Source organism: Schistocerca piceifrons, chromosome 5 (assembly GCF_021461385.2).
Source record: "Schistocerca piceifrons isolate TAMUIC-IGC-003096 chromosome 5, iqSchPice1.1, whole genome shotgun sequence".
NCBI classification, from domain to species: Eukaryota; Metazoa; Arthropoda; class Insecta; order Orthoptera; family Acrididae; genus Schistocerca; species Schistocerca piceifrons.
In genome coordinates this window covers 348,682,974-348,707,191 of record NC_060142.1, presented here as the reverse complement: position 1 = coordinate 348,707,191, position 24,218 = coordinate 348,682,974, and positions in this window count along the sequence as shown.

The following is a 24,218-nucleotide window of genomic DNA, read 5'->3' as shown; positions in this document are numbered from 1 at the left end:
ATTAAAAGACAAAATGGAGCACTGGCTTAAAGGTGGTGCAACAAAATAGTTCCATGGTACCTGTTAAGATGCACCAACACCTAAGCCACAAAAGCACTATATTTGGTCAGTTATCACACTGCACATGTGGCTGAAGTGAACCAGAGAATTTAATAAAACCATATGTGCCAGATCACTGAAAAATCTGCAAGCCATCTTTCTACAATGCCATTTTTGAAAAACACTGTTTCGCAACAAATTAATCTTGCAGATTATATCAAGTAAGAACTAGTCAGTCACTTTCAACACAACAAATTTGTCTTGGAAAGATGTGAACTGACTCATGTTGCTAAACTGGCCATCTTGCTGATAATTGTACATTATCCATAGAAACATTCACTTGAACAAGAGTTGCTTACATGCGCATTGTTACCAACTAACACTACCAGATAAAGAATTCTTAATGCATTTAACATTTTTTTTTTTTTTTTTTAAATGACCATCTCGACTGGAATGATTGTATCCATATTTGTAGATATAGGGCCCAAGACAATGACTGGTTAAACAGCAGGAGCGGATTCATTAACAAAAAGTAAAGTGCCAAACTGTAGTACTAGCCACTGTATCCTGCATAGACAACAACTCACAATAAAGATGCTGCCAAATCTACAATTAGTTATTGTTGAAGCAGTAAAAATAATCAATTACATCATGCCATCTTCAGAGCCAAATGATTTCGATATTAAACTACACTCCACCCAAAAAGAACATGAAGGCCCAACAGCACTGACCAACCACCATGTCTTCTTCAATTCATAGGTGTCACTGGATGTAGACGTGGAGGGGTCAGCACATCAATATTGTGGGAAGATTTTAGTAGCAGACATAAAACACTAGTTCTCCACATCAAAGTCAGATGGTTACCTCGGGTAAGACCTTAACAAGATTATTTGAACTAAGAGCTGAATTAGAAGCTTTTACGACCGACATTTTTTTCAAATGAAAAGACCATTTGTACAATGTGATGTGATCGTCCAGAATAGCTTCTTTGGCAGATATACATGGAAAAATTAATGAATTAAATTTACCTTTACAAGGAAAACAGGCATCAGTTTTCAATATTGATTACCAAATTATCACCTCGATAATATATTTTTGGATTGTCTGTAATGGCAAAGATACCTAGAAATCTTTTCAACATTGAATATGTTCATTGGTGAGCCAGTAGAATTGTCAAATGAAATATTTGAGGAATTGTTCCAGTGCCTCCACGATATGTGTGCATCTTTTGATATGTATTTTCCTGAAGGGCAGAATGTAAAACTGGAAATGAATTCATGAGTTCAGAATCCTTTCGTACCATTCGCAGAAGCCAGTAAATAAGTCAAATGAAACCTATTAATCCTTTTTAGAATACATCAGATTCAAGCATGGAATCCTTATTCAAAACAATGTCACTTGATTTTTGGTACAGGGTTCATGATGAATATCCACAACTTGCCACAGAAGCTGTGTCTGCTCTTCTCCCTTTCCCAACATCTTGCCTGAAACGGGATTCTCACCATATACAGCTACAAAGACAAAATACCACATTAGACTAGATGCTGAACCTGACATGAATCTTCAACTCTCTTCCATCAAGGGTGACATTAGACAGTTTTTTTTAAAAAAAAAAAAAAAAAAAAAACCACACACACCAACCCACTTCATACCTCCTATAAGATGGAAACAATTTTATCACTTTACATTGGAATCAATACAGTGTTATTTTGAGTACTGTATTATTGTGTGTTGCTTTGTATATTGAAGAAATCAGTAGTGTATTACGTACCTATTTTTGTACAATTTTTATTAAATGGTTATAAGTAAAGAATGAACACAAAATCAGATTTTGCTTATTTTAGGGCACTGTAAAATATTTAGTATCTGAAAAGAGTTTTGTCATCAAAAAAGTTTATCACAGCCCCATTAGAGGGTCCTCTTGCTGGAACAAGAAGCAATGTGTCATAGGCTGTGTCCTTAATGAGGACAAGTGAGCAGGATCTCATCTTCTCAGCATGGCTGGAAGGAGGTGCACTGTGGCTGAGACATATCTTACTAGACACAGCTTATTGTCTCTCACTTTCAGCCACTCTGATTTCTGTCAACGCACAATTCTGTACCTCAACAATTAGGTGACCGCATGTAGGTGAATGGCACCCTGAACCCTGGTATCAGATTATTATGGCTGCTACATCCACCAGCCCTGGAGTCCAGCAGAAAGACATCTCAATCTCTAGCCTTCTCAGCTGGAGAAGGGTACCCTGATGCTCTGGACTATTTTATCTGCTGGATACAAGTGTTGTAGAGAGTTAAGGACATTCAATAATTCAGAGCAGATCAGGAATTTAGCAACTGTAATGCACCTCATCAGCTCCAGTGCCCCCAGAGTCTCTGCATATAAAACGAAATGTCCTGACTGACGGACTCATTGTTGCCCAGCCCAAACTGCTATGGAGATAAACTTGAAATTTGGAGAGGGTGTTGACCTTGCACTGTAGGCATTGATTATGACAGAATTTTTCAAAATTCTAACCTTAAGGGGGTGAGATAGTGGATGAAAGGTTTTTTGAAAAAACATCCCTATTTAGGCTATTTTAAAGCTACATCAATTAGTATTCAGTTTCTTGGTCAGAAATAAAGAAATATGTGTTTCAGAATTTTAAGAAATTTAATCCCTATGGGTGTGAAATAGTGGTTGAAAGTTATTGCTAAGGATAAAAGTTTGAAATTTTGAAAGGGTCTTGATCTTATATACTAACGGTATCATTTAGTAAAGGATTGTTTGAAATTCCACTATTAAGGGGATGAAATAGGGGATGAAAGGTTTTTTGAAATATGTTGCTATTAACACAATTTTGAATCTAGAAGTACAGAAATTGGTATTTGGTTTCCAGTCAGAAATAAAAAATACCTGTTTCAGCATTTTTGGAAATTCAACCACTAAAATTGGGTGAAAATTCATTTTGAAAATAAATCATTATTAAAGCACTACTAAAACATTTTTAAAGCTGCTTCTATTAATATTGGTATTTGACGTCTCAGTTGGAAATAAAAAAAATACATGTTTCAGTGTTTCTGGAAATTCAGTCCCTAAGAGGGTGAAACAGGGGCTGAAAATATTTCATTGTGAAAGCATTTTTAATCTAAGAAAATTTGTATTTGGCTTCTCAGTTTAAAAAAACACTTCCAAGAGGGTCAAAGAGGTGATGGAAGTTTTTATGGGAATACTTCATTACAAAAGCATTTATGAAACTAAATCTATGAAACTTTGTATTTAGTTTATCAGTTACAAATAAAATATGTACATTTCACTGTTTTCTTTGGAAACTGAACCCCTAATGGGATGGAATAGGCGATGGAAATTTTTATGAAAATATTTTGTTACATAGCAAGAGATTTAAAGCTAAATCTATGACAACTGGTATTTGACTTCTAAAGTAATACGTGTTACAAAGTGAAAGATTTTATGGCAATATCATCACAAGAACTCAAAATGCAGTATTAACAAGGACCTATGACTCTGGCTACCAAGATACGGTAAACACCATGCTTCTATGGCCTTAATTAGCTTGAAAAGTTTAGAAGATGTTGCAATTTGTGAACATGAAAAAATAAGAAAATAAAATAAAAAAGAATTAAAAAGTCTGTGCAGACCATGCAATCTACATGAATGAAACAGCGGATGCTAAGGTAGTCGTGCATAATTTGCATTGATTACAGTGAATCCCTAAGACGATTGGATCTTGAGGACACGATCAGGAGGAACAACAGAGCTTCCAATGGAGCCCTTGTTTAGACCCATCTGCAAATAGCTGTCATGCTCATTTAACATGTTGTAAAATATTATATTAAAAATACATGCAGGAGTGCAGCTTCCCACATATTGTACTAAATCTAAAATTACTCTGGGCTTCTGCAGTAACCAGAGTGGCAGCTGATACCAACCCCACATTTGTGTTTGTACTAGCTCCATTCCCAATGATTCCAGCTCATTCTTCATGTGGATCTCAAATGGCCTTGCTGGTCATAGACAGTTGGAGAAAAGGAGTGCCATAACTGGAAAAGTAACAGTATGGTATGCTGGTGAATTGGGAGCAGTGGGGACCTTATACAGTTGTTGCAAAATGAGGAATTGCCACTAGATGGTGATGATAATTCCCCAGCATCAGCACAGTGACTTGGTTTGAGGCTGGTTCTGTAAGCATCTGTGGCTAGTCTGATCCTCTCATGGTGTATAGTGTCAATGACCTTTAGGTAAGAATGTCTCACTGATCCATACAGTGTGCACCCACAGTCTACACGTGTTCTCGTGAAAGCACTGTTTTTCTGGAGCAGTCATGCCCTGTCCACTCCTTAAAACCAATGACTAAGGCAATTTAAGATATTAAGTGCATTCTGGGTCCTTGCCTTCAGGTCCTTTACAGGTGGTAACCATCACAGTATGGAATGAAAAATGAGGCCCAGAAACCTCACTGAGTCCTTAAAATGTAGAATGGTGTCCCTTACATGTAAGACAGATAAATTAAAAAGAGAATGAGAATGATTAAAATTAAAACACACACACACACACATTTATCTGCAGGAAATTAAAATTGTCCACAAATATGGAGCACTGCACAGGACTCCTGGCTGTAGACATCACATTGTTTCTGGCTATGGCAAAGAGGCTAACACTTAAAACATTGCACTGGGAAATGCCATTCTCCTGCTCAAAACTAGCTGACAGCAAGCCACCAAATCAGTATGCCATTCTCCTGCTCAAAACTAGCTGACAGCAAGCCACCAAATCAGTACCGGTATCTTTAAAAAAATGATAAGAATGACCAAATGAATGTAGGGAGACAACCATTGGTGGAGTAGTCCTAGATATTGGACTTCCACATAGTGTCATACACCTTATTGATGTCAAAGAATATCCCTATACAATACTGTTTACATAGGAAAACTCAGTCAAGTTTTCAAAAGTCAATCAACATCAGTAAAGCCACATTGGCAGCAACTAAGGAGCTACCAGGTCTCTAATATCCAGACCTGACTATGGTTCACCAATTGCTTGAAGGTCTTTTCTATACAGCTTGTTAAAGTGATGCTCCAATAACAACTGGGACAAGTTCAACCCTTTACTGGTTTAAGGATAGGTATAAAAATTGCCTCCCTCCATGAGTTGGGAAATTGTCCTGTCTGTCATATCCAATTACAGTATTCTAGGAGGACTTCCTTTGACGCTGTCTGCAAGTGTCACAACATGCTGTACTGGATTTGATCCTGACTAGGTGACATGTCATGAGCCACAGACAGTGTCAAATCCAACTCCCACAAGGCGAAAGGGTAATTGCAAGACTCAGTATTGTTGGTTCTGAAGTCCAACCCATCCATCTTCATGTTGCATGGTAGCAGTGGAATGCTGGATCTCGGCTAGCATCTACATCTACATCTACATGTACATGGCTACTCTGGAGTTCGCACGTAAGTGCATGGCAGAGGGTTCATCGAACCATTTTCATACTACTTCTCTACCATTCCACTCTCAAATGGCATGTGGGAAAAAGAAACACCTAAATCTTTCCGTTCGAACTCTGATATCTTATTTTATTACGATGATCATTTCTCCCTACGCAGGTGGGTGTTAACAAAATATTTTCACATTCAGAAGAGAAAGTTGGTGATTGAAATTTTGTAAACAGATCTCACTGCAAAGAAAACCGCCTTTGTTTCAGTGACAGCCACCCCAACTCACGTATCATATCAGTGACACTCTCACCCCTATTGTGCGATAACACAAAATGAGCTGCCCTTCTTTGCACTTTTTTGATGTTCTCCATCAATCCTACCTGGTAAGGATCCCATACCACGCAGCAATATTCCAGCAGAGGACAGACAAGTGTAATGTAGGCTGTCTCTTTAGTGGGTTTGTCGCATCTTCTAAATGTTCTGCCAACAAAGTGCAGTCTTTGTTTCGCCTTCCCCACAATATTATCTATATGGTCTTTCCAATTTAAGTTGCTCGTAATTGTAATTCCTAGGTATTTAGTCAAATTGACAGCCCTTAGACTTTTGCGATTTATCATATACCCAAAATTTATTGAATTTCTTTCAGTACTCATGTGGATGACCTCCCACTTTTCTTTGTTTAGTGCCATTTGCCACTTTTTGCACCATACAGAAATTCTCTCTGTAACTGGAATTGATAGTCTGATGATTTTACTAGATGGTAAATTACAGAATCATCTGCAAACAATCTAAGGGGGCTGCTCAGATTATCACCTAGTTCATTTATGTATATCAGGAACAGCAGAGGGCCTATGATATTACCTTGCGGAACGCCAGATATCACTTCTGTTCTACTCGATGATTTACCGTCTATCACTATGAACTGTGACCTCTCTGAGAGGAATTCATGAATCCAGTCACACAACTGAGACAATACGCCACATGCGCACAATTTGATTAATAATTGCTTGTGAGGAATGGTATCAAAAGCCCTCTGGAAATCGAGGAATAAGGGATCGATCTAACTCATTACTTCATAGGAATAACTAGCTAGCTGTACTGCACAAAAATGATATTTACTGAATCTGTGTTGGTTATGTATCAATAAGTCATTTTCTTCAATGTGATTCATAATGTTCGAGTACAGTATATGCTCCAAAATCCTACAGCAAATTGGGGTCAGTGATATGGGTCTGGAATTCAATGGATTACTCCTAATCCCATTCTTGAACATTGGTGTGACCTGTGCTATTCTCCAGTCTTTAGGAACAGACTTTTCGTCAAGTGAGCGGTTGTATATGATCGCTAAGAAAGGTGTTATTGTGTCTATGTACTCTGAAAGGAACCTGATTGGTATACCATCTGGACCAGAATACATGCCTTTCTTAAGTGATGTGAGTTGTTTCGAAACACCTAAGATATCTACTTTTATGTCACTCATGGTAACGGTAACAGCTGTTCTGGTTTCAAATTATGGAATATTTACTTCATCTTCTTTCATCAGCAGTCATCTTAAAATGTGTTGCCACTGTCCGGGCGATGTTTGCGGCATTGTTAGGAGACACCCTTGCTTCAGCACCACTGCTATGAGTAACCAATTGTATTTACCAGAAATTGTTCTGATGGCTTCCCACACTTTTGTAGAGCAAGTGGAGCAGTTGATAGAGACCAGGGAAGCTTGCCATGACCTTTCCTTGCTCTACCTAATGACGCATTGAGCTTTGGCTCTCACTACTCCGAAGGTCGCAAGGTTTTCAACTGTTGGATGGCACTTGATCTGACATAGAACCACAAGCTTTACATGGGCTGCTGAGCGGCATGCGTCAGCCACCAAGGTACAGACAGCCTTTAAAGATAACCTGAGAACTTCACAATGGATAAGTCAGCTATATGTTGGATCACTCTTATGATGTGGTCCATCCATTCCTGGACACTGCCTCGGCCAGCTGGTTGAACTACATCCAATTATCTCTGCTGATCATCCATCTTGGCAGCTTACTTTGAAGGATTGCTCCATCTGGTTAGGTGAATCCAAAGTGGGAAGTGGTCACCGGAACGAAGTTCATTAGTAACTTCCCACCAAAGAAAATCTGTGATGATGGGGGAGTAATAAAAGAGGTCAATGGCTGAGCAGCAGCACTGAAATGACTGGTATGACCCGTGTTGAGGATGCACAGCCCCTGAGACAGCATGAGGCTCTCTAAAACTTGATCCCTGGGGCAAACAGGGGGTGAGCCACTTAATATTTTATGGGCATTGAAGTGTACCAGTAGGACAGATGGCTGGAGGAGTTGTCTGTAAGATTTCTGAGAGCCTCGGAATCTATTTCTGTTTGTGGTGGTAAATACTAAAAGCGGATACTGATCATTTGATCCACATGAACTTCAACTGCAACTGCTTGCAGGTCACTAACTAGGGATAGAGCAGAAGAGTGATGAGTGTTATTGACAAACACAGCTACCCCTCCCATGGCCCTTTCCAAAGTCAGGTCATCTTTGTGATAGAAGGTACAGCCCCAGAGCACAGAGGCATCACTACATTTAAAATGTGTTTCTTGTAAACACAAGCACAGCAGATGCTCCTGCACTAGGCATTTCACTTTCTCCAAGAGCACCCTGAACCCACTGATGTTCCACGCAGTGTGGGAGCCATTTATCAGCAAGATTCTCTTATACTCTGTGTCTCTGCCTGGGTGCAGATCCCACAATGGTCGGAGGATTAGTCTGTGGTCTAGATAGTTGCCCAAGGTAGACTTCATATTCCACTGTCTCCGAAGTCAAATCATTAGAACTGTCAGGTAGAATAAGGTTTACATGGTCTGATGGTTTACAGTCTGTCTTCTTCAATGATTGGCACCTCTTAATTGGTTTGATTCCAGTGGAGGCTTCATAGTAATATTGGTGGCAGTGGTAATGATGTTGCTGATCTGTTTACTGGCATCTGCTTGCTGAGGTGCTCGAAGCTCTGCAATGTCAGAATCACCCCCTTTTCCGATGTTCTGTGGGGAGTTATAGGGTCCAGACTACCAGCACCTACATCTATAATCTGAAAACCACCATGGGGTGCATTACAGAGTGTACACCCCATGGTACCAGTTATTAGGGATTCTTCCCATTCCATTCATGTATGAAGCATGGAAGAACAATTAATTGAATGCCTCTGTGTATGCAGTAGTTATTATAATCTTATATTCATGATGATTTTGTGAGCAATACGTAGGGGTTGTAGTAAATTTCTGGAGTCATAATTTAAAGCCGGTTCTTGCAACTTTGTTAAAAGACTTTCTCGAGATAGTTTATGTCTATCTTCAAGAGTCTTCCAGTTCAGTTCCTTCGGTATATCTGTGAGACTCACCCGTGGATCAAACAACCTGCGACAATTAGTGTTGCTCTTCTCCATATACAGTAGTCCTATTTGCTACAGGTCCCACACACCTGAGCAATATTCTGGAACTGGTCACATCAGTGATATTTAAGCAAGCTCCTTTGCAGACTGGCTGCACTCCCCTAGTATTCTACCAATAAACTGAAGTCTACCACCTGCTTTACTCACAACACAGCCCATGTGACCATTCAATTTCATATTCCTATGAAGTGTTGCATCAAGGTATTTGTATGAGTTGGCCAATTACAATAGTAACTCATTGATATTGTAGTCATGTAATACTGCATTTTTTTTGTTTTGTGAAGTGCAAAATTTTACACTTCTGAACATTTAAATTATCCAATCTTTGCACCACTTTGACATTTTATCAAGATCTGACAATATTTATGCAGCTTCTTTCACACAGTACTTCATTATACATAACAGCATCGTCTGCAAAAAGTGTGAAGTTGTCTGCAAGATCATTAATACAAAACATGATCAGCAAGGGTCTCAATACAATTTCTTGGGGCACACCCAAAGTTACTTCCACATCTGTTGATGACTCTCCATCCAAGATAATATGCTGCACCTTCCCTGCCAAAAAGTCCTCAAACCAGTCACTAATTTCACTTGATACCCCATATAGTATAGATTTAAGTGTCAGGAAGTCGTTTCTGAAAGTATTTGTATGGAGTGTAGCCATGTATGGAAGTGAAACATGGACAATAAATAGTTTGGACAAGAAGAGAATAGAAGCTTTCAAAATGTGGTGCTACAGAAGAATGTTGAAGATTAGGTGGGTAGATCACGTAACTAATGAGGAGGTATTGAATAGGATTGGGGAGAAGAGAAGTTTGTGGCACAACTTGACAAGAAGAAGGGATCGGCTGGTAGGACATGTCCTGAGGCATCAAGGGATCTCAAATTTAGCATTGGAGGGCAGTGTGGAGGGTAAAAATCGTAGAGGGAGACCAAGAGATGAATACGCTAAGCAGATTCAGAAGGATGTAGGTTGCAGTAGGTACTGGGAGATGAAGGAGCTTGCACAGGATAGATTAGCATGGAGAGCTGCATCAAACCAGTCTCAGGACTGAAGACCACAACAACAACAACAACCCCATATGATTGTGCTTTTTACAACAAGCGTTGGTGTGATACCAAGTCAAATGCTTTTCAGAAATCAAGAAATACTGCTCTAGCTGAGTACCTTGATCCAAGGCCTTCTTTTGCCATGTGAGAAAAGTGCGAGTTGAGTTTCACATTAACTATGTTTTCGGAATCCATGCTGATTGGCTTTGAGGAGACCAATCTGTTCAAGATGCCTCATTATGTTTGAGCTCAGAATATGTTCTAACTGTCTACAATAAATTGATGTCAAGGATACTATACTGTAATTTTGTAGATCACTCTTACTACCCTTCTTGTACAGGGCTATTACAAATGATTGAAGCGATTTCATAAATTCACTGTAGCTCCGTTCATTGACATATGGTCTGGACACACTACAGATACGTAGAAAAACTCATAAAGTTTTGTTCGGCTGAAGCCGCACTTCACCGAGCGAGGTGGCGCAGAGGTTAGACACTGGACTCATATTCGGGAGGACGTCGGTTCAATCCCGCATCCGGCCATCCTGATTTAGGTTTTCCGTGATTTCCCTACATTGTTCCAGGCAAATGCCGCGATGGTTCCTTTCAAAGGGCACGGCCGACTTCCTTCCCCGTCCTTCCCTAATCCGATGAGACCAATGACCTTGCTGTCTGGTCTCTTTCCCCAAAACAACCAACCAAGCCGCACTTCAGGTTTCTGCCACCAGAGCGCTCGAGAGCGCAGTGAGACAAAATGGCGATAGGAGCCGAGAAAGCGTATGTCGCGCTTGAAATACACTCACATCAGTCAGTCATAACAGTGCAACGACACTTCAGGATGAAGTTCAACAAAGATCCACCAACTGCTAACTCCATTCGGCGATGGTATGCGCAGTTTAAAGCTTCTGGCTGCTTCTGTAAGGGGAAATCAACGGGTCGGCCTGCAGTGAGCGAAGAAACGGTTGAACGCGTGCGGGCAAGTTTCACGCGTAGCCCGCGGAAGTCGACGAATAAAGCAAGCAGAGAGCTAAACGTACCCCAGCCGACGGTTTGGAAAATCTTACGGAAAAGGCTAAAGCAGAAGCCTTACCGTTTACAATTGCCACAAGCCCCGACACTCGATGACAAAGTCAAATGCTTTGAATTTTCGGCGTGGTTGCAACAGCTCATGGAAGAGGATGCGTTCAGTGGGAAACCTGTTTTCAGTGATGAAGCAACATTTTTTCTTAATGGTGAAGTGAACAGACACAATGTGTGAATCTGGGCAGTAGAGAATCTTCACGCATTCGTGCAGCAAATTCGCAATTCACCAAAAGTTAACGTGTTTTGTGCAATCTCACGGTTTAAAGTTTACGGCCCCTTTTTCTTCTACGAAGAAAAACGTTGCAGGACATGTGTATCTGGACATGCTGGAAAATTGGCTCATGCCACAACTGGAGACCGACAGCGCTGACTTCATCTTTCAACAGGATGGTGCTCCACCGCACTTCCATCATGATGTTCGGCATTTCTTAAACAGGAGATTGGAAAACTGATGGATCGGTCGTGGTGGAGATCATGATCAGCAATTCATGTCATGGCCTCCATGCTCTCCTGACTTAACCCCATGCGATTTCTTTCTGTGGGGTTATGTGAAAGATTCAGTGTTTAAACCTCCTCTACCAAGAAATGTGCCACAACTACGAGCTCGCATCAACGATGCTTTCGAACTCATTGATGGGGACATGCTGCGCCGAGTGTGGGAGGAACTTGATTATCGGCTTGATGTCTGCCGAATCACTAAAGGGGCACATATTGAACATTTGTGAATGCCTAAAAAAACTTTTTGAGTTTTTGTATGTGTGTGGAAAGTATTGTGAAAATATCTCAAATAATAAAGTTATTGTAGAGCTGTGAAATCGCTTCAATCATTTGTAATAACCTTGTATATGGGTGTGACCTGTGCGTTTTTCCAAGAACTGGGCATGGTTTTTTGTTTGAGGGATCTACAACAGACTATAGTTAAAAGAGGGGCTAACTCAGCCACAAGTACATTTGACAGGGATTCCACTGGGCCCTGCACCAACAATTTAAACTGTTTCTCAACACCACTGACACTAATACTTACTTCATTCATCTTTTCAGTGGTACGAGGATTTCATTGGGCAATTCTCCTGGGTTTTCCTTTGTGATGGAACATTTTCCTATCTCATTTGCTAGAGACTGGACACTATCCTTGATGCCACTAACAGCCTTCACATACAACCAGAATTTCTTTGGGTTTTGTGAAATATTGTTTGACAATATTCTGCTATGGTAGTCACTGAAGGCATCGTACATTGCTCTCTTGACAGCCAAACACATTTCATTCAACATCTCTCTATCTGTAGCCCTACACTTTGTTTTGCTCCTATTACGCAGTAATCTGTTTCTTTAAAAGTTTCTTTACAGTGACTGTGTACCATGGAGGTTCCCTCCCCTTATGAATTATTCTGTTGGGTACATATCTTCAAGAATCTTCCAGTTCAGTTTCTTCAGTATCTCTGTGAGACTCTCCCACATTTCTTTTAAACTTGAGACATAATTCCTCTACATGCTCCTGCCCTGTACTGAAAGTTTCAAGTTCCTCATTAAGATATGGCACTACCGATTTTTTATAGAGTTTATTGAACATATATATTTTTCTGATTGCTTTAGTTGTCCTTTGGACTTTGGCAATCACTGTTGCCACAACTACATCATGGTCACTGATTCCAGTTTCGAATGGACATCCTCAAAGAGGTCAGGTCTATTTGTTGCCACTAGATCCAACTATTTTCATTATGAGTGGGTTCTCTAACCATCTATTCTAGGTAGTTTCCAGAGAAGGTATTTGGTACCGTTTCACAGGATGTCTTATCATACCTACCACTAACAAAACTGCAATTTTCCCAGTTAATTGTTGGACGATTAAAGTCTCCACCAATGATTACAGTTTGATTGGGGAATTTAGGCACAAGTGAACTGAGGTTTTATCTAATGATTTTTGTTACATCAGGAATGAGTCTGGGGTGTAATAGAAGGATCCCATTTTAAGCCCGCACCTGACACTGAGTCTGGCCAAAATAATCTCACATGCAGCTTCAATTTCTATGTCACTGGATTTGACTTTTTTTGTCTACTGTGACAAATACACCATCTCCATTTCCCATTTTCCTATCCTTTCAATATACACTTAATTTTTCCCCAAAAATCTCACTGCTACCAATTTCACAATTTCAGATTCCAACATGCTTTCTGGACCTAGAATTAAGTGTGCTTCATTGCTTTTTAGGAGCACTTCAAATGCTGGCAATTCGTTTTGAATGCTTCAGCATTTAACCATTACAATTTTAATACTCTCACCTGCAAACGGATTTCTTTTGATCTTACATTGATACTTCTGTGTTCCCTACAGCTATCATTATTTGGACTGGATGGAGAGTTACCTAATCTATAAAAATAAATAAATAAATAAATTTTAAAAAAATAAAATTTGTGTGCACCCCACACACAGTCAGCTAACTGTGTAGCAGCCTCTGATGTGTAATGCACACCTGACCCACTTAGGGGGGCTCTACAGTTCTCAGTTCTCAACACTATGGTGCAAGTCCAGGAAGCCACAGCCTAGCTTTTCACAGAATCTTCTAAGTCTCTGGTACAGTCCTTCCACTAGATTCAGAACCAAAGGGCCATGAACATTTCTGGGGACAATGCTGCAAATTGTGAGCTTCGTTGAAACTCCACCCATAAGGGTGGTCTTCTCAACCTTCTCTGTTAGTCGCTAGAATGAACCAAGTACGGCCTTGGAGTCCAGATGACAGGCTTCATTTGTTCACATATGTGCCACAATCTGCAGCTGGTTACATCCTGCTCTCTCAATGGTTGCTGAAATGGCCTCTTCAACATGTTGAAAGAGACCCCCATGCGTACACACTGAGTGTACTTGGTGTCCTTTCCGGTTCCCTGCTACCATTTCTGTAAGGGGTACCATCATTTGCCATATGTTTGAACTGCCAATGATTAATAGGCCTCTATCATTTTGTGTTTCCCTCCTCTTAACACTGGACAAAACAGGTTTCCCCAAAACAGGTGATATGAGTCACACTGGCTTAGTTTCAATTTCAGTGAAAAATGACACCTCAAAGTTGCTCGTAGGGGGACCAGTACAACATTCTGAGTCCTCCCTGGTCTCTGTCCACCCTGTTCAGGATGACTAGATGCACCATTAACATGCCACTCACAGTCGAGTGGGTGAGTAATGACAGATCCTGAACTTTCTACAGTGGAGGCAGGATCTACAGCAGAGGATAGTAGTTGAGGTACCTCCTGCACCGGTATCACAGGTACATGAATCTCAGGAGCTCTTCAAACACACCAATTTGCAGCAGCTGCCAACTTTACAACTACATTGGTATTTACAACTAGTAGTGGTCACACTAGCAATCTTCATTTGTGTAGAAGCATTAGTTTTCAGGATAGGTATTTTAAGAGCTGAATTGAACAAAGCAGTGAAAGTGGGAGTTTGCATGGCGTTATTGATCTTTTTGGCCTCACTATATGGGATACACCTTGTTGTTTCAAGCTCCTATATCTTTCTTTCTTCATTGTAGTTGCTGCAGTCTCTACTTCAGACTGAGACCAAACAATTAACACACATCAGAGGAAATGAACAAATGATGCAGTCGGGGGCGACTATACCACATTTGTTGCAAGTGGCTTTGCCCTTGCATGCTATAGTAGTGTGCCCAAAGCATGACATTTAAAGCAGTGAACTGGTTTGGGGACCTAAGGTCACACATTGAAGTGACGGAAACCTTAATTCATACTCTCTGGAAGTGTTATGTTACTGAATGTAAGAATAAATCAACCCTGTTTTAAGTGATCTTCCACAAAACCCAAAGAAATTCTGATCATATGTAAAGGCTGTTAGTGGCACCTAAGTTAGTGTCCAGTCCTAGTGAATGAGACAGGAACTGAAATTGTGGGTAGCAAAGCAAAAGCTGCAATACTTAACTCCATTTTCAAATGTTCCTTTACACAGGAAAACCCAGGAGAATTGCCCCAATAAAGAAGATGAATGAAATAAGTGTTAGTGTTAGTGGTGTGTTGAGCAACATCTGAAATTGTTACATTCAACAAAGCTGCATGGCCCGATGGAACTACTGTCTGATTGTATGGGTGTGTGGGTGTGTCAGCCCCGCTTCCAATTACAATCTATTGTAGTTCCCTTGAACAAAAAATTGTGCCCAGTTTTTGGAAAAAGGCACAGGTCACACCTGTCTACAAGAAGGATAGTAGAAGCGATCCACAAAACTATTATCCAATATCCTTGACACTGGTTTATTGTACAATCTTCGAACATATTCTGAGGTCAAATATAATGAGGTATATTGAATGCAGTAATCTCGTCACTGCCAAGCAGCAGGGATTTTGCAAACATCGATCATGCAAAACCCAACTCACACTTTTCTCACATTACATACTAAAAGCTTTGGATCAAGGCAACCAGGAAGATGTAGTATTTCTTGATTTCCAAAAAGCATTTGACTCAGTGCCACACGTATGCTTGTTGTCAAGAGTATGATCATATGGGGTATCAAGTGAAATTTATGACTCTATTGAGGGCTTTTGGGTAGGGAGCACACAGTATGTTATCCAGGATTGAAAGTCATCATCAGATGTAGAAGTGACTTCGGGTGTACCCCAGGAAAATTTGTTTGGACCCTTGCTGTTCATATTGTATACTAGTGACCTTGCAGACAATGTTAATAGTAAAATCAGGCTTTTTGTACATGATGCACTTATCTGTAATGAAGTACTATCTGAAAGAAGCTGCATAAATACTCACTCGGATCTTGATAAGATTTCAACATGGTGCAGATATTGGCAATTTGCTCTAAATGTTCAGAAATGTAAAATTGTGCAGTCCACAAAATGAAAAAAATGAAGTATCCTATGACTACAATATCAATGAGTCACTGCTGGAATTGGCCAACTCATACAAATGCCTGGGTGTAACACTTTGTAGGGATATGAAATGGAATGATTATGTAGGTTCTGTTGTGGGTAAAGCAGGCAGTAGACTTCAGTTTATGGGTAGAATACTGGGGAAGTGCAATCAGTCTACAGAGTAGATTGCTTGCAAATCACTCATGTGACCAGTTCTAGAATATTGCTTGAGTGTGTGGGACCTGTACCAGATAGGACTAACATGGGATATTGAACGTGTACAGAGAAGGGCAGAATGAATGGTCACAGGTTTGTTTAATCCATGAGAGAGTCTCACAGAGATACTGAAAGAACTGAACTGGAAGATTCTTGAGAATAGATGTAAACCATCTTGAGAAAGTCTATTAGCAAAGTTTCAAGAACTGGCTGTAAATGATTACTCTAGGAATATACCCCCTATGTATCGCTGACATAGGGATAATGAGGACAAGATTAGAATAATTACTGCATGCACAGTGGCATTTAAAAAATAGTTCTTCCCACTCTCCATACCTGAATGAAACAGGAAGAAACCCTAATTACTGCTAAAATGGGATCTTTCCTCTGTCATGCCCCTCAAGGTGGTTTGCACAGTATAAATGTAGGTAGATATAGATGTAGATATCTTATCAGTTACCATCTAGTCATTTCATTACATTTTGTACATCTATGAATACTTCTTGATCCCACTCATCTTTCAGTTACTCTTTGGGAATACGTACAAGATCTCTGTATGACACCAGACGTTTGCTGTAGTTCAAGGTGTCATGTAGCTTCATTTCAATTGAAACTTCCTGACAGATCAAAACTGTGTGCCGGACCGAGACTCGAACTTGGGATCTTTGCATATTCCCCAAGGCATTGAGCCATGTGAAGGTCGGTTGCTTGTTGGGAACTAGAAGTTTACACCACCAGTGTCTCATTTCTCAACTAGTTTGCAGATTTTGAAGGACAAGCAATGCCTTCTAAACTCGTTTGACTGTAGAAAGATGAAATTTTCTCAAAGCTGCTCTCCTCTCTTGTAACCATTAAAAACACATTCCATCTAGCAGCAAGTGTTCTGTTCCTATAAATGAAAGTACTCTGAGTAATCTCTGTGTCAGGTGTACTGAGTACACAAGCCTTCTATTTAGGTTGGGTGTTGGTGTCCACCAGCAGTACACCCATTCCATTAGCAGTTGAAGCATCTTGCTGTCAGGAGCAGCTAGACAGACAGAGCCACATATGCCTGGGAAGTCTTATACAACTGAGGTGTGGTAGGCCCCCCAGAGGTTGCCTACTAATGACTATTCTGCCTCAACACCCATGTTTCTCATCAGTGCACAGCATACCTTGAGATTGAGATGTAACTTAACAAGCACGTCCCAAAATGCACAATTCACAAATGAGCAAAACAAATTGTAAAAGAAAATTACTTACTTAATGAGTGATGTTTCACATAATGAGTCATGAAGATTTAGTGTGACATCATCAGCTGTTCATGCACGATGGGGGAAATGTTCAACAATATTTCATTGTCAGCAGCAGCATGTGAACAATGTCTTTAGTATGTACACCAGTCCGGGTTTAGCACTCTTGTCTGCTACCACCTTAGTGCAGCCTGTGATCATACATTTTTCTAGACTTCTGTTCACATAGTGTTTTTTGAGTGCAAATTTTAATAACCTTCCAAGAAATATCCATAAAGATAAAGCCAAAAGACGATGACCATAAGAGAAAGAAAATGACCTTTGACATGAAATATAAAATCACTGAAAAAGAGGAACATGGTGTGAGCACTTCTGATTTAACCCACACGTACGATCGGGTCTAGATCAAGTGTTTGCACTATCCTCAGGAACAAGAACAACATTAAGGAGATAGATGCAAACAGTGGTTCGTATACTGGATGATGTCGAAAAATTGCTCCTTATATGGATAAATAAAAAATAATTGCAATGCAACACTATTAATGAGAACATCATTTGTGAAAAGGCAAGAATTATTTTTGCTGACCTTTTTAAGAAGATGCCAGGACCATCAGAGGCTGAAGTAGTGTTCAAGGGAAGCTGTGGGTGATTCAAGAAGTTTAAGAGAAGAACCGGCATCCACAGCACTGTGAGGCATGGCGAAGCAGCCAACTCTGACAGAAAGGCAGCAGAGAACTTCATCAGCAACTTAAAGATGCTCATAGATTCTAAAGGTTATATACCACAATGGTTTTTGTGTTTTGATTGTGATGAGAAAGTTCTGTTCTGGAAAAAGATGCTGAAGCATACCTTTATAATGGCAGAGGAGAATGCATTGTCTGGTCACAACCCAATGAAAGACCATCTCACACTGCTATTCTCTTCCAATGCAAGCGGCAATTTGAAAATTAAACTGCTGCTTGTTTACCATTCAGAAACTCCACGAGCCTTCAAGGAGCATAAAGTCCAGAAGAGCAGGTTAAATGTGAGGTAGAGGTCCAACAAAAAGGCTTTGGTGACAAGTGATCTTTTTTGTGATTGGATCAATGAAGTGTTTGGTCCTTCAGCGAAAAAATATTTTCTTTGGATGAATCTGATACTTCATGTCTTGCTTATTATGGGCAACACTCCTGCCCATTCTCCAGGACCACAAGACCACCTCCTTGAAGAATTTCAATTCAGCAAGATCCAATTTCTGCGTATTCTGTTACTCCAGCCTGTGGACCAGCAAATTCTTTCTAACTTAAAGAAGCTCTACACGAAAGCAATCTTCGGGAGCATTGCTCTGAGTTGACTGAAGCTACCAATTTTATTCTCAGAGAGTTTTGGAATATCACTTCACTCCAACATTGTTAGCTGCATCAAGATGTTCGAAAAGGCATGGGAAGGGGTTACCAAGAGAACTCTCACTTCTACTTGGAAGAAACTTTGTCCAGAGTGTGCTGTCAAATGTGACTCTGAGGCATTTGAGTCAGTACCTGTGGAGCCTCTAGTCAACAAGATTGTATCTTTGTCCAGGAGTACGGGACTAGAAGTGGAGATCAGTGATAGTGACGAGCTTGTGGAAGATCACAGCCAAGAAATGACCACCAAAGAGCTTATGGAGTTGCAGTGTGTTTCACAGCAGAAAGTTCTGAAGAGAAGTTCTTCAGAGGAGTAGGGGGAGTAACAGCAAAGCAGCAATATTATGGTGCAATAAGAGAAATGCTGAAAGCATGGTAATCAATTGTATCATACACTGAAAATCATCACCCCAATAATGCAGTGTCTACACATGCTAAAAATTTATTTGTCAATAATACTGTGTCACATTTTCGCCAAGTGTTGAAGTGTCAGCAGAAACAAATAGCTATAGATAGCTTCCCCGTAAAAGAGAATTAGTTACATATCGTGAATAATGAAGTACATAACACTGTATGCATAATTTTCTTTGAATAAATGGCATGAATAAGATAAATCTTTTAGTACTTTTTCTGCATGGGATGCATTACCATACTTTACACTAATTTATACGAGGTAAATTGTTTCACTTAACAAGTGTTTTGTACTATGAGTAAGATTCTGGAACAAATTATGATCACTATTCAAGGTTCCACTATATATGTTTCTACCATCCTCGTGATTTTGGCAGTTAAGATCTCCGTTCTCTATGACACACAAAGTTCCTAGGCCATCCTGTATGCTGGTCACTGAAGCATTCTCAGAGATTATGATAGCACCCTCCAGTCCTCTTCTCAGGAAACACAGGATCACCAAACCCATACCAATTCAATAAAGACTGAGATACTGTGGTGGCCAATATTAGGCTTGACCTGGGGGCATGTGTGGCTCATCAAGTGCCATGGCTGCACTGAGTATTATTTCCTTGCTGGTGAGTATTAATGTGGATTTCATCAAGGAAGATCTACTGTTGATAAAATTTTTGTGATATGGAAAATGACAGAAAAATGTAAAGAAACTGTATTCAAAAATATCACCTCATTACATATTTAGGTCAGAAAGGAGCTGTATAAGCAATGGAAGAGCTAGAGATTACTACTACTAAATTGACTGCCTTAGTGAAAGCTACTATGCAAACACCCAGAGTCAAATTAAGATACAGAATATGTTTTCAAGCGCTATGACAAAAAAAGAAAAGTCAGAAGGTGAATGTCATTCATTACAATGACATTCATTACAACGTCTTTTGTTTAGATTAGCCTAAGAGATGCAGGCATCAAAACCAGGCAGATTATCATGTACGAACCAGTTCAGGTGTTAGTGTATGCAGATGATGTTGATACAACTTCCAGAATGCCTAGAACAATTAAAGAAGCCTTTACAAGTTTTGAAAGAACAGCTAGGAAGATGAATCTATAGATAAATGAAGGGAAACCTAAGCATATTAGTGTAACTAACTAAGGTTACTCTAATGACCCGTAATTCACAGAAATTGTTTGATGTAAGTTTGACATCATGTGTAGTTCTCTGTAAGAACAGGAACGTCTCTGAAATCCTCAAACAAGTATATTCCATTAACAACTTCTACCATGGCCCCAGAAGACATCTTAAATCCAAGCTACTGTTTAGGAAAACTTAAGTTATGATGAATAAGATTTAGTGAGGTCAGTGCTAAGATACAGTACTGAAACATGTGCTCTAATGAAATTAAATGAAAAGTAACCTGGCACACTTGAAAGAAATGTCTTGACATACGTTCATCGGCTGGTGGAAGAACAGAAGATTCAACTATGAATTATATAATCTACGAGGGCTATCCACAAAGTACATTACATTTTGGAATAAAAAATAAATAAAGTATTGGAAATTTTTTTTATTATATACAGATGAAAACCACACTTAAATACTACTTTACTACATAGTTTCCATTTAAATTAAGGCACTTATCATAGCGATGGATGAGCTTGGAAATTCCTTCATCGTAAAATTCGGCCGCCTGCGCCTTCAACCACGTGGTTACCTCTTCTTGAAGCTGTGTGTCGTCATCAAAATGCTGGGAATAAGTGGAAGTCGCTCGGTGCCAGGTTGGGACTGTACGGCAGATGAGGAAACAACTCCCACTTAAAAGATTCGAGAACTTCACGAGTGGCATTTGCCGTGTGGGCCCGGACGTTGCCGTGAATCAGCAAGGTCTTTGAGCCCAACTTTCCCCTGCGCTTGTTTTGTATTGCTGTTCTGAGGTTGTGCAGAGTTTGGCAATACCTTTGAGAGTTTATTGTAGTGCCTCTTTCCAGGAAATCCACAAAAATCACACCTTTTCTGTACCAAAAGACAGCCGCCACGTGGTTGAAGGCACAGGCGGCCGAAAGTGCCTTAATTTAAATGGCAACTATGTAGAAAAGTAGTATTTAAGTGTGGCTTTCATCTGTATATACTAAAAAAATTCCAATACTTTATTTATTTTTAATTCCAAAACGTAATGTACTTTGTGGATAGCCCTCGTATATAATGAACCAGACGTTATCAATTATGTGAACTTTAAAAAGCTGGAATGGGAAGAACATGTACTGAGAGTTAATTATGGAATGATTAAGAAGATAATCCAAAGCAGTGCCTGAAGGAGCCAGGTTGGAAGACAAAAAAATAAATTGTGAGAAATGTGTCAGAGAGGACATAATGAAAACCGGACTTCCGTATGGAAGAGTTTGGTACTAAACAACAAGAATGGAATAATCTTCAACAGAACACTTATATAAAACTATGATATAGAAGTATCAAAGAATGGAAAATCCAGGACGGAATGTAACAATATTATGAAAAGGAAAGTTGGCACTCACCACATAGCAGAGATGCTGAGTCACAGATAGCCGCAACAAAAAGACTGTCTTTTTGTTATGGCCATCAATGAAAGAAAATATCCAAAATATGTTAACTTACTGACTTCCATATCCCAAAAACTAGCAATCATTCTTCTGGGGGGGGGAAAAAAAAGCATTTTAGAAGATCTACCATATGGTTTTTTCATTTTAAGTTTTCATCAATATGCACACCTAATAATTTTCTACCCCATTTATTGTTTCTCGTTTGTACACTATGTTACTCATTCTGTAATTAACTCTCGGTACATATCTTTCCCATTCCAGCCTTTTAAAGTTAACACAACTGATAATGTCTGATTCGTTATATAGATTATATAATTCATAGTTGAATCTTTGCTTCTTCCACCAGTCTAAGAATGTACGTCAAGATATTTCTTTCAAATATACCAAGTTACATTTCACTGAATTTCATTAGAGCACTCATGGTACATGTCCTTCCCATTCCAGCCTTCTAAAGTTCATGCAACTGATAATGTGTGGTTCATTATATAGATTATATAATAGTTGAATCTTCTCTTCTCCCACCAGTCCAAGAATGTATGTCAAGATATTTCTTTCAAGTATGCCAAGTTACATTTCACTGAATTTCATTAGAGCACATGTTTCAGCACTGCATCTTAGCAGTGACCTCACTAAAACTCATAGGAAGGGGGATATTTCTGACAACACAAACTATGTGAACTGCATCCCATGTTGATACTTCTTTTCTTGGCTATACAATAATGCTTGTATCATCTGCAAATAGACTAATCTAACTCTGATTCAAATAAAATAGCAGATCATTATCATACAGCAATTAAAATAGTGGACCCATGATCAAACACTGTTTGACTCTCATTGTAATTTCTCCCCATGCAGATGATATGGCATTCTTTGTGTTACTTCACCAGTCTAATGTAACTTTCTGAATTCTGTTTCTTAAATAAGAATTAAACAAGGCATTTGCTGAACTACATATTCACTAACAACTTAACTTCTAAAATTGAATATTATGACTGACACAATCAAGTGTCTTTGATAAGTCACAGAAGGTCCCAATTGGCGATGTTTTATCTTTCAACGATTTTATTATCTGAAAATATCTGACTCAATAGCGTGGCATTTCCGAAATCCAAACTGTGGATGGCTAAGTATCCCAGTACTGCACAGGTGGATGACGATCCTGCAACTTCAAAAATTTTATAAAATGCTGTAAAGAGTGACAGTTGGTGGTAGTTATTGACATCTGTGGAGTTTATAGAGAGGTCTAACGATGGCATATTTCAATCTTCCTGTGAAAAAATTCTGAGTTAATGATGCATGGTGACTAAGAACATTATATATTATAGGGCCACAGCTTTTTAGTGTTTTATTGGAGACTTATCCACCCTGCATGAAATTTTACGTTTTAGGGTCATGATGATCTTCTTTATTTGAGACGGGGATGTAAGATTAATTTTTAATTTACTAAATGTCCTCTGTGTTACTTCTTCAGTGCACTGTTTTGCTTTCTTTTCTGAGATTTTTGCCAAATTTTGTTACACATTTTTAAAAAGTAATAACTACAAACAACTGTTACACATGAACTTTCTTTTACAATGTTCCCATTCTCTTTAACTGAAATAATGTCATCTTCTATAGCTTCTTAACCCTATTTCTCTTTTAACAATATTCCAGATGGATTTGATTTTTTTATCTGATCTGTCAACTGTAAAAAAGATGTTCATACTTCTGGATTTTCTTTCTTTTTTTTACAAATTTTCTTAATATTTTACAGTATTGTTTATATTAAAAAGTATTTCTGCATCATTACTTGTCATGAATGTTCTGTAAAAGTCCTCTTTTCATTGTGAATAGACTCTGATACCTGTAGTGAGCTAAGGTTTCCTTACTGACTTGCCATTATACATTTAATTACCAAGACAAACTTATTAAGAAATATCCTGAATTTAATTTAGCATTAAGCTCGTCGTAAACTGCACTCCAGCCAATATTCTTTCAGGATAATTTAAAATTGTCAGTAGTTTAATCATTAATCAGCTTCACAGTTTTCTTAAACTGTTTCTGAACTGTGCATGGAGCTAAGTTATGTAATGGGACAAATTCTGCATTGTGATTTTGACAGTCAGTTTACCACCAGACAGGCATGTGTCTCTTGAGCTTCTGCTTGTTGAGCAACTAAAATTATCTATAAAATAACTAGATATCTATAAAGATACTACTACTGTAAGAAACTTGAGAAGGGGAACCAATGACTGATACCAAATTATAAGTGGCTAAAAGCACTTCTAGATCATTTTTTTTCTGTCGCATTCCTTCCAGAAATTAACATTAAAATCATCACAGATTAATAAACCCTTCTTTCCGTCTGACATCAAGATTTTTCATGAATATTTCTGTTACCCAGTGGAGACCTGTGCATTGTACATTTCCCAATACTAACTCACAAGCACATGCTTCTATACACTTGATCTATACAGAATTTATTAACTTCTACATTTTTATATTTAAATCCTTTT